We start from the raw sequence: 12,604 nt of genomic DNA on the forward strand, positions 1-12,604 counted from the left end.
CCAGCTTCTGGAGTGTTTTGTTTAACAAGAAGCATCTCAACTGTTCTTCCCATTCCCTGTAACTATACTAATGTTCTCCCAGAGAAGGAGGAACCTGTGTGGGTAGTTTCTCCAGGTACTCCTATGTGCCCTACTACCATACCTGTAGATTATGACCAAGGTGATTATCTGGCTCCTAACTATACTACTGAGAAGACTATAGTGTCCAAGCTTATTTTCTACTTTCATAAGTCCCCGGGGTATGAAGAGTTACTAACAAATGAGCAGCCTGTCACAATTGGGGATTGGCGCCTATGGTGTGCAAAGTCTCCATTTCGTCTTCGTTCCCCCTGGGATAGGGGCTCGCATTATGGGCACCCTAAGTACCCTGTCCAGCCTGAGCCAACATTTATTGGGAACTTTCCTCACCCTCTCCTTGGTCATTACTGGCTTTGTGATAATGTCCTCCACATGATTCTTCCCTCCACATATGATTTTTGTGTATTGGTAACCTTGAATTATTTTCCTAAAGTTATTCCTCTTAAGCCACTATCCCCGCACCGCTCTAAGCGAGAGGCTTTGTCCTTACCTTCCTCCGTTGCTACAGAGGATGAGGCGATTGAATTAGCCCTCCAGTATATTAATTCTACTTATCCTCTGACTAAAAAGAGACTTGTAGCCCTTTCTGCCACGGCCTGGATTCCAATTGGAGGCCCGGTAGCGGGTATTACTGAACTAGGTATGGCTACCCGGAGACTTCAATCCCTACTCCATGTTTTAGTTCATGAGCTGAACGTGGTAGTCAATGCATTGCAGGATCAAATTAATGAATTAAGTATAGTTTCTAGATATAACCGTATGGGTCTTGACTATCTCTTTGCAGCCCAGGGTGGCCTCTGCACAGTGTTAAATTCTTCAGAGTGCTGTACTATTGTCATAAATAGGACGCATGTAGTTAGGCATGCCATGGATAAAGTCCTACAGTTGGCCAGCCTTAATGTGGAGGATTACCGAGGAGGATTAGATCTTACCTCCTGGTGGTGGTCATTGACCTCCTGGATACGTCCCTTGTTCATTTCCCTAATAGTCTTAGTTTTAGCAGGGTTTTTGTTTTGTTTCTTGGCCTCATGTGCTTCGGCAGTATGCCGTCGAACCTTAACAAGTAGGGTAATGGTGATTCACAAGTCTATTCCTAGTTAGGATCACTATAGTCTCCAGAGTTTGAGATGTGAGACTTATCTCTGCATAAGCTGATTTTAGTCTCAAAGGGGGGAATGAGGCAGCCATGGCATAATTATATATATAAGAAATCATATGAAGGGTTAATTCTGTTAAAAGCTTGAAGTTAGAATTCTAACTTTTTACTTTGCAACTGAAGTGAAGGTATGCCAGATGTTTCATATTATTTCAATGTCTAGCTGCCGAGCTAAGGTTAGGAAAGGTCAGTGAGAAATGCAACTCTGTCCCTTGTGAATTGCCAATGCTAGCTGGCACAGCTGTAAACTATTATGACTGAACAAAGGAATGAGCCAGATATATTGTAGTTTACAAGATAGAAAATACTATTTAGAGAGAGAGAGGCAATAGATTAGTATTTACAAGTTTTTGATATTTAGAATATGTCTTATAAGAAGGCTTATTTTAGAATATGTTTTATTCTCTGTAATTTCTATGTAGGATGTTTGTTCAACTCTGTGTTACTTTTAAAATGATCCTTTGTCTGCTGTTTAAGACTGCAGTTGAGGAGATCAACATGTGGTTTGACTTAGCCATAGGTCTTAGCTAGTTCTGTGTATGGAGCTGAGAGGTGAAAAAGGTCAGAACTAGTCAGCTCTCTTCTCCTTGATTAATTATAGGTAAAATGCAGGAATGGTCTTGGAAGTAATAACCTGATATGTATGCTATTAAGTAAGACTGACTTTTGACCTCTTTAATGAATGCCAGAGTTTAGTTAGTAGGTAGTATGAAGCTGACTAGGAATATGAGAAATCAATCATAATAACATGTAAGAGACTGGAGACCAAATGTCTGGCATAAGGGGCCCCAGGTCAGAGGTCAGTTTAGGATGTCTGGAACCTATGTAACTGATATTTCAAAAGTAATGATTGGTTGAGGCAAGGTAGCCAATCAGTTTCTTAACCAATTGGGAGTAAAGGGGGCTAGGCTAGGAGGAGGGCTTAGGACCCTATTTAAGTGGGAGCAGAAGCAGTTTACATCAGAAGGAGCTCAGAAGAAAGAGAAGGACAGAAGGAACAGACAGAAGAAGGAGAAGACAGCATAAGAAGAGAAGCAGCTGAGACAAAGACACAAAGAGCTGAGAGAAAGAGAAGAGAGCTAGAACTGATGTCTTGCTTTGTTTGCTGGCAAATAAAGAAGATTTCTCTCTCATACTGGTGTGTGCTGTCTGACTCCTGAAGCATCACAAATTCCTATCTCAATTCCTGCAACAATATGATCAATGCTGTTTTCACATTCGTTTAGGAAATCTGCAAGGGATGTTTGTGTTACTGCAAGATGCGATCTTATGTTTATTTTTTTGTTCAAAATATTGTGTGAGCTCATCTGCTGTTGGTGGTATTTCATGTGATGCTAGTAAAGATTGGGTGTTTAGTACACTGTTCATTAGTTCATATACTTTTTTCATATTAAGGGAAAGGGAAATGGGACTTGATATACCGCCTTTCTGAGGTTTTTGCAACTACATTGAAAGTGGTTTACATATATTCAGGTATTTATTTTGTACCAGGGGCAATGGAGGGTTAAGTGACTTGCCCAGAGTCACAAGGAGCTGCAGTGGGAATTGAACTCAGTTCCCTAGGATCAAAGTCCACTGTACTAAGCACTAGACTACTCCTCCACTCTGTTCTCAAATATGTGCTTGTAGTATTCTACTTTGGCTCTCTTTATATTGTGTTCATACAATCTTAAAGCTTTCCTCCATATCATTTTGTTCACGTCTGAGTTGTTTTTGGACCATTTTCTTTCCAATTTCCTACAGTGTCTTTTCATCTCTAGTAGCACATGATTAAACCAGTGCCGTGGTTGTTTTTTTGTTTCTTGTTTTCATTTTAAGTGGTGCTATTTTGTTAAGTATTTTTTCATAGTTCATCCCAGTTTCTTATGAAATGTATGTTATTAAGTGATATGTTTGTTTGGTCATTCAGCGCTGTTAACCAGAAGGTTTGATTGTCCACTTTTCCTCTAAGGAAGTGTGAGATGTTCCTAGTTCCCTGTTCTTACCATTCTCTTTCCATTGAAGTGTGAATGTGAACTTGCTGTGGACTGACCCAACACCTCTTCCCAGCTGCAATTTCTAGTATATTGTTATTATTGGCCGAGAACCTGTAAGCTAGTACGGCTAATAGATGACCTTTTCATGAGAAAAGGTGGTGTGTGCCATTGGGAGGTTCCACTGGTTCAGGAAATTTATTAAAGTCTTATGGTTGGTGTCATGATGTTTTTCTAGGTGTAGACTGATATCACCTAGTAGGACGTCAGAGAAATTAGTGCAAATATTTGATACAAAATCCATGCAGTCATCTTGGGTGTTAGACCAGCTTTCTGGAGGATGACAGGAAAGAATGAAGCATAATCAGTATTCATCCCAGAGTACAGATAGAATTGAAAAATGAATTTGCAGAACTATTGTAAGTAATATGTAATTTATCTTTAAAATCAAGCACGGCTCCAGAAGATTTTAGGGTGGCCAATGTAACGCCGCTTTTTAAAAAAGGTTCCAGAGGAGATCCGGGAAATAGTGGTAGAGATTATTACAAAGAACAAAATTACAGAGCATATTCAGAAGCATGGATTAATGAGACAAAGCAAACATGGATTTAGTGAAGGGAAATCTTGCCTCACCTCACCCATCTATTACATTTCTTTGAAGGGGTGAATAAAGGTGAGCCAGTCGATATTGTGTTATCTGGATTTTCAAAAGGCGTTTGACAAATTACCTCATGAAAGACTCCAAAGGAAATTGGAGAGTCATGGGATAGGAGGTAGTGTCGTTTTGTGGATTAAAAACTGGTTAAAAGATGGAAAACACTAAATATTCTCAATGGAGAAGGGTAGATAGTGGGGTCCCTCAGGGGTCTGTGCTGGGACCGCTGCTTTTTAACGTAAGTATAAATGATCTATAGGTGGGAGTAACTAGTGAGTTAATTAAATTTGCTGACGACACAGTTATTCAAAGTTGTTAAATTGCAAAAGGATTGTGAAAAATTAGTAGACGACCGTACGAGATTGGGAGACCGGGCATCTAAATGGCAGATGACAAGTAATGCGAGTAAGTGGAAAATGATGCATGTGGAAAGAGGAATCCGAATTATAGTTGTGCAATGCAAGGTTGCACATTAGGAGACACCGACCAGGAAAGGGATCTAGGCGTCGTTGTTGATGATATATTGAAACCCTCTGCTCAGTGTACAGAAGTGGCAGCTAAGAAAGCAAAACTATTAGGAAAGGAATGGAAAACAAAAATGAGGATGTTATAATGCCTTTGTATTGCTCCATGGTGTGACCACACCTTGAATACTGTCTTCAATTCTGGTCACCGCATCTTAAAAAGGACATAGTGGAATTAGAAAAGATAGAGAGAAGGGCAATGAAAATGATAAAGCGGACAGGATGACTTCCCTATGAGGAAAGGCTGAAACGGATTGGGCTCTTCAGCTTGGAGAAAAGACGGCTGAGTGGAGATACAATAGAGGTCTAAAAAATAATGAGTGGAACGGGTAGACGTGAATCGCTTGTTTACTCTTTCCAAAAATACTAGGACTAGGGGGCATACAATGAAGCTACAAAATAGTAAATTTAAAACAAATCCAAGAAAAGTTTTCTTCACTCATGTAATTAAACTCTGGCATTTGTTGCCAGAGAATGTAGTAAAAGCAGTTAGCTTAGTGGGGTTTAAAAAAGGTTTGGATGACTTCCTAAAGGAAAAGTCCATAGACCATTATTAAAACAGACTTGGGGAAAATCCACTGCTTATTTCTAGGATAAGCAGCATAAAATGTATTGTACTTTTTGGGATCTTGCCAGGTACTTGTGACCTGGATTGGCCACTGTTGGAAACAGGATGCTGGGCTTGATGGACCTTCGGTCTGTCCCAGTATGGCAATACTTATGTACCTATAATGTTGTGTCAGTGATTTTGCATGCTAAAATTTCAATTGCAGAGGATATATGCTTAGCAATAGGCTCATTTTGAAGAACAGTAATCCTTGTTGTTCAGTTCCAATCCAATCTCTAACTGAAACTGAAGAACTAGGATTACTGTTTATAATCAATGCTAATAAGTCAGAGAAACTGAAACAACTCTCTGTAAACATGGAAGATGTAATGGCGCAACTTCACAAACTGAAGAGCAGCAAAGCACCTGGTCCGGACAGTATATGTCCCACAGTACCGATAGAATTGAAAAATTAACTTGCAGCGCTGTTAGTAATATATAACTTAACATCAAGCATGGGGTTTGAAGATTTGAGGGTGGACAATGTAATGTCAATCTTTAAAAGGGGTTCCAGAAGTGATCTGAGAAATTATAGACCCATAACCCTCATGTCGGTGCTGGGCAAAATTGTAGAGACTATTATAAAGAACAAAATTGCAGACCATATACATAAGTATGGATTAATGAGAGAAAGCCAACATGGATTTAGTCAAGAAAAATCTTTCCTCACCAATCTACTATATTGCTTTGGAGGGGTGAAAAAACATGTGGTTGATATTGGTTTATATGGATTTTCAAAAGGCATTTGACAAAGTACCTCATGAAAGACTCCTGAGGAAATAAGAAAGCCATGGGATAGGAGGTAATATTCCATTGTGGATTAAAAACTTGTTAAAAGATTGAAAACAGAGTAGGGTTAAATGGTCAGTATTCTCAAAAGTGGATAGGGTTCCCCAGGGGTCTGTGCTGGGACCACTGCTTTTTAACAAATGATCTAGAAATGGGAATAACATTAAATTTGTTGATGACACAAAGTTATTAAATGTTGTTAAAACACAAAAGGATTGTGAAGAATTGCAAGATGACCTTACAAGACTGGGCATCCAAATGGCAGATTATGTTTAATGTGAGCAAGTGCAAATTGATGCATGTGGGAAAGAGGAACCCAAACTATAGACATGTGATGCAAAGTTAAACACTAGGAGTCACCACCCAGGAAAAAGGATCTAGGTGATGATACATAAACCCTCTGCTCAGTGTGCAACAGCACTAGCTAAAAAAAAGCAAACAGAATGTTAGGAATTATTAAGAAAGGAATGGAAAACAAAAATTAGAATGTTATAATGCTCTTGTATTGCTCCATGGTACACACCTTGAATGCTGTGTGCAATTCTGGTCACTGCATCTCAAAAAGGGTATAGCGGAATTAGAAAAGGTACAGAGAAGGGCGATGAAGATGATAAAGAGGATGAGATGCCTTTCCTATGAGGAAAGGTTAAAACTAGGGCTGAATGTTAATCGCGATCAACGCTAACCCGCCTGCCTAGTCTGGCATCTCTTGCAGACCGACGGCGGCTCTTCCCTCCCAGTTTACCTCCTTAGTTGTCTTGCAGCGTATTGAAATGCTGCTTCACCCTGCAGAGCGCGCGAGAGAGAACGAACAGGTGAAGGCATGGGGGGGGGGGGCACATAAGAGAGAATGGGTGAAGGCTCCCCAAAGCTACAGTACCTGTTCAATGGCTGGTGGGGTAGCTGAAGCTCAGCAGCTGACGAAATCCATGTCCTGAGTCACCCCTTTCCCTCCTCGTACTGCCTCAGGAGCAAGGAAGTCAGCAGGGTACCTCCAGCCACCAACGCTTGCACTCCCCAAGCATACTGTTTGTGCATGAACTGAACATTAGAGAATGGTATGGTGACAATAATCTGTGCTTAATTAAAATCTGGCCATTTACTGAAGGTGCAGTAGCAAAAAACAGTTACCGTTCCCGGTCCGGCATCTCTGTGACTGCCTTTGCTCCTGTTCTCCCTCCCGCAGTAGCTCTACCTTATGCAGCCAGGCAGTGGTGTGCTGGAGCCGGCTCACACGAGCCGTTCGTTAATTTTTAAAGAATTTTGTGAGTCGGGTGTTAACTTTTAACCAGCTTCCAAAATTTGGGCTCAGGTCCCTTCTCGGCATCGTTGTCCTCCTCCTCCCCTGTGGCTTGTTCCAGTGGTATAGCTAAAGGAGGTCTTGGGGGCCCAGGTCCACCATTTCTGTCTCAGGACACCCCAACTATACCTGACTGCGAGGACAGGGAGCCTCAAAACAAAGCAACCAAACCTGTGAGCTACTTCTTCCATGTTCTCGTTCTTTATTGTTGGTACCATTTTTATTTGATCCCACTTATATTTTCAAACATGCCGGCTTGTGCAGCATACAGATGTACGCACAGAGGAAGTATAAAAACAGATTACAATTTATAGCAAATTACTACTCTACTTATGAAAAGTTAATCAGTGTGTCATTTGGAGGGACTGGTTATAGGGACCCACAGAGAGGAAGCACTGAAATGCAGGAGAGGGATTGCATGTGGACCCACGGAAAGGGAGAGGGCTGCTGGACCTGAAGGGGGAGCTGGAGAAAAGGGAGAAAGGCGCTGGACCACTGGCTGGAGGGAAGGGGGAGAGAGGTGCTGGACCCATGGGGGGGGGGGGGGGGGTAGGGCTGGAGGGAAGGGAGAGAAGTGCTGGACCTGCAGGGGAGGAAGGGACACAGAGGGCCAATGCCAGACATGGAAGGGGGTATATGGACACACAGGGAAGATGATAGACATCGGAGAATAGGAATGCAGAAGGGAGATGCTAGACTTCTGGGGGGGGGGGGCATAGGGACTCAGAGGAGTGATGCTGAACATAGGTGGCGGGGTTAGGGCTTAGTGCTCTCTCTGGCCAGGGGCAGATGTTCTAGTTGCACCCCCTTAACGGCATGTGTGATCTTTTTAATTTTTGCACTGTATAGGAGGAAATGCATATCTTTCTATTTCTGTGGTGTGGCTTCTTGTGGTTGTAGGTTAATGTATATTTATAATTTTTGATCAGTTATGTATTTGGCATTTGTGTCGTGTGTGTGACCGAGGTATGGCTTATTCAGTTTTCCTGATAGTGGAGGGGGATATTTGTGAAGGGAGACAGGGATTTTGTTGGCCCTTGTTCTGTATTGTTTGTGATTTATAAAAAGACAGTTGTACAGAATATTGTTTCTTTTTACACTTCAATAAAATAATTTAAATATAAAATCATAACGAGGCTTGTGCAGATGGGATCCGACAGAACTCACGGGGACAGGGCATCATTCTCTACTGTGCATGCTTGAGGAGTGCCAGTATCGGCGGATGGAGGCACCCTGCTGACTTCCTCACTGCTGAGGCAGCACGAGGAAGGGGGACACTTTGGCAGTGGATTTCTTAGACTGGCTTTGGCATCCCCACCAGCAAAGGTAAGATATCTTGTTGGGGGGTGGGGGAGAGGAAATGTGTCCTCTGTCCATCCCTGTGCCCCCCCCCCCCCACCCGAACAGCTGGCCATGGCCCAACTTTAATTGCACAATTAACAGCAAGATTAAAAATGTTAATTGCAATTCTAGGGCTCTTCAGATTGAAGAAGAGATAGCTGAGGGGAAGATATGATAGAGGTCTATAAATACTGGAGTGGAATGGGTATACACAAATTGCTTATTTACGTTTTCCAAAAATAATAGGACTAGGGGGGCACGCAATGAAGCTATTAAGTAGTAAATTTAAAACGGGAGAAAATATTTCTTCACTCAACGTATAATTAAACTCTGGAATTCATTGTCAGAGAATGTTAAAAGCAGTTAGCTTAGCAGGGTTTAAAACAAGGTTTGGATACTTTCCTAAAAGAAAAATCCATAAAGCATTAAGATGGACTTAGGAAAATCTACTGCTTATTTCTAGGATAAGCAGTATAAAATGTTTTACTCTTCTGGGACCTTGCCAGATACTTGTAACCTGGATTGGCCACTATTGGAAACAGGATACTGGGCTTGATGGACCTTCAGTCTGTCCCAGTATGGCAATACTTATTTTTTTTTTTTAAAGTTCTTTTTATTTAAAGCTTAAACATTACAATGTGCCAACAAAGAAAGGCCAATCACAACATTCAGCAACAGGCGAAGTAAGAACACGAGCATGCAAATAGCAGCAAGAAACTCTATACCCTCTCCAACGTTCTTAAGACTCCTATGGCCGGTCAGTAAGTGAGCAAACCAATGGACAGGCAATAACCTTTGATGCTCAAGGATTGGACTAGAAAGAAGTGATCCAGGGTGGGGATGGTGGTTGTGGCAGTATCAGGACCACCTCCCTTCCTGTACAAAGGGGTATAGCCCTTGAGGATTTTCAAGTCCAGAGGCTGGATGCAAGTACTTTAGAAAGCGGTCCCTGGAGTGGCAGGTGGTGGTCTCCAGTTATTACATGTTCAGGACTATTCTTTGCTGGACTCCACATCTACTTTCAAAGTTCTTGGAGGAATATGGCAGTTGTTTTATATCAGGAGATGGTTGGTTGATGTGACATCAAGCTCTTGCCCTAGGAAGCTTTTTTGTTAAGAAAGGGGGGGGGGGGGGGATCAGCCACTCTTAGTCAGACAAGGATTTAGAAGGCTCTAAGCCCCAAAAGTTGCCCATGGTCAGGCCCAGACAAAGCAAGGTTCCACAAGGCTCATTGGTATATTCCAGGCAAGGGACAGCTCCTTATTTCAGGGGAGGTTACAGTCATTTTGTGCGAGGAGGGAGAAGGGTGCAGTAAGCCCTAAAACCACAGGAACTTCCAGAGGTATCCACAGATAAATTGTTAGTAGGCTCTTTATCCCTCCCCCCCCCCCCCCAAGAGAGGATCCAGTTAATGTTGGGCCAGTAGAGGTAGTGTTGCGGTATAAAGTTATATTCTAGACATTCTCACCATTCTGTATAAGTCTGTTTTCTCCTTCCTCAGTACAAAGATAGGGGGTGGGCGAGTACAGGTATTCAGTCTTCTTTCTTCAGAATGCAGAAGAAAGAGGTCTTCTTTCATCACATTTGACCTAAATAGAATAAACTGGGTATTCTGCATTTCTGGATGGGGAGCTCGCACCTGGTAATTGTAACAGTGCAACAGAATGGGTTCAGCACCCTTCAACTTTACAGCAGCTTACCTTCTATCATACTCTGGAAGGAGCTCCAGGTACTTGAGCCTCTCCATGCTGGGGCACCATTGTCAGTTTCAGATGTGCCTTTTAAGCTTGGTTGCAGCTCTCCAACTTTCTTGAAGGCAATGGTTATCAGTGGCATAAGAGGGTGCCCATATCTGGCCACTTGGCTTATCGGAGCAAAATTAGAATCTAAAGACAGATGGAAGAAAGTTGAACGGCCACTTCTCAGATGATTCAGGTGTGTCAGAGCCTTTGGTGGATGATCAATTTCACTCAGCCATTTGAAACACACTTCCCCTCCCTCAAGTCTAGATTATCTTGGCGCCTCCTTATTATCAGTAAAGGGAAGGTGTTCTATTCCAGCAGTACAGTAAACAAGCCCCAAGTGAGATTGTTCTTGTTGAGAAGAATGTCCCAGGCACAGGTCTACACACAAGTTCGGGGTTCCATGGCAGTGGATCTAATCTTGGTTCTATGGTCATGGGAACTTATGAGGCCATATCACAGTCTCATCATTGGCGCTAAAAGGACCATGCGCTTTTGGACTTCAGAGGTCAATCAGCCTAGTTTGTGGGTGTGGGGGCAGCTCAAGTATTGTTATAATACAGTGATATAGAGGTACCCAGATGGATGAGGGTGGCAACACAGGGTTGACCTGTAGGAGAACCCTTTGCTATGATCAGGTAGCACAGGGTTATTAGTTCATGTTTGTGGTCAATAATCTGGTTGGAAGCAGAAGCCTTTTGTGTAGCTTTGCATCACTTTGAGGCTTTGGGGAGAAAAGTCAAAAGCACCACAAGTGATAGGGAGGCAGAAGGAATATAGCGATGGCTTAGGAGGCATCTCTGTTCAATCGGACTGAAAACCATCTGCATGTCATATCAAAAGTTCATATTACAGGAACTCAATGTCCAGGTTAACTTCCTGGGTAGGCACTCTCTGGATCAGGGAAGTTGCTAGCACAGGCATTCTCTCTCTTCCATGCCCACTGGGGATCTGCTGATATAGACCTGGTGGAAATGTGAAAGTTCTGTTGTGTGGCATTCTTTAGGTCCGGAAACCTGGGGCAACAGTGGCCTTTGCAGAGCTGATCTGTATCTTTTTGATGTGGCCAGCAACAAGACGCAATTCATCTGGATCGAGTCATTCAGGTATCTGGGTGGCCAAAACAAGCACAGACTTGGTCAGACTTACTTAAAAATGGAGAGGGTCTGCAGCTCCATCAGGGAGGAGGTTTTCATGCAAGGGCCTATCTCATTTTTGTCTTGTGGCTGATTATGGCTTGCCTTTGAAGAGGTCTCATTAGGACGTAGGGACTCCGTGCCAGATATTGGTACTCTTTCAGCTGTGAATTAGATCCACTTCTGCGACACATCCAAGAATATAGAGTGTTTAAAGCCTGCTGTATTCCTTGCATTTTGGCCTCTGTGGGAGTTGCTAAAGAAAAGCTTGGCCATAAATGATTTGATAACAGTGCTGGTGGGTTTCTCTGGGTGTCTTGGAGACACCTTTTTGATGTGGCATCCTGAGGTTTTGCATTCCTGAAAGGGGCAATGCTTCTTTGTCCTCCAGGGTCTACCAAGTTGGAATGTTAGTTTAGTCCTCCACCCACTCTGTCCTCATTTATTTTTTTGAGAAGACACAGTGTGTCTGGCAAGCTCCTTGAAGGATCTTATGCTTAATGTAGCATTCTCTGTAACTATTTGCTCAGCTAATTGAGTTTCTAAATTCTAAATTTTTCTGTGGGGAACATGGTATCATCCTTCTGCCTAAAGTGGTTTTGGTGGTTCTTGTGTTTCAAGTATTGTCTCTGCTGTCCTTCACAAAGGAAGGCTATGGGGAAAGATTTCATATTCTCTAATTAGATGGGCACAGGCTGCTATTGCTTTAGTAGAAGGTAACCAAAGAATTTCAGAAGTAGGTTGTTCTGATGGTCCTGTTTAGAGGAATAAGGAAGAGTGAAGCTGTAGCTAAATTGAACATACTGTTTTGGCTCAAGAAGACATTCACCTTGGCCAATATTCCCAAATGGTATGATGTGACCTAAGAACAAGAGTTCATTCATTATTGGGTTAGGTAACTTAACAGACAAAGCTCATGTGATGCCTCTCACAGAGCTCAGTAAGGCAGCTAGGTCATATTCTCTCTCTGGTGTCATAAAGACACCATTTTTGGAGTGGAATTGCTTGGAGAATGTATTTCTTAATCTCACCCAGTTTTTGAGATTGCTTTGTTACATCCTGTTTGAACTGGTCTGGTGACCGATAAAGGAGGAATAATTTGGCTTTACCTGCTAATTTTCTCTCTCTAAACCCTACCAGCCAGTCTAGAGACCCTCAATTTCTGAAACTCCTTTGGTTCGGTGCAGTGTTGAGATTCTGTGTGGTTTTCTCAGGGGTGTTGAAAGCATTGCTGTTGTGGTCCATGGGGGACTGTCCCTCCCCCCTCCTGTTTAGTGGAATTCAGAGATGTCTACATTTGATT

The sequence above is a fragment of the Microcaecilia unicolor genome, chromosome 11 (genome assembly GCF_901765095.1).
Source record: "Microcaecilia unicolor chromosome 11, aMicUni1.1, whole genome shotgun sequence".
Classification (NCBI taxonomy): domain Eukaryota; kingdom Metazoa; phylum Chordata; class Amphibia; order Gymnophiona; family Siphonopidae; genus Microcaecilia; species Microcaecilia unicolor.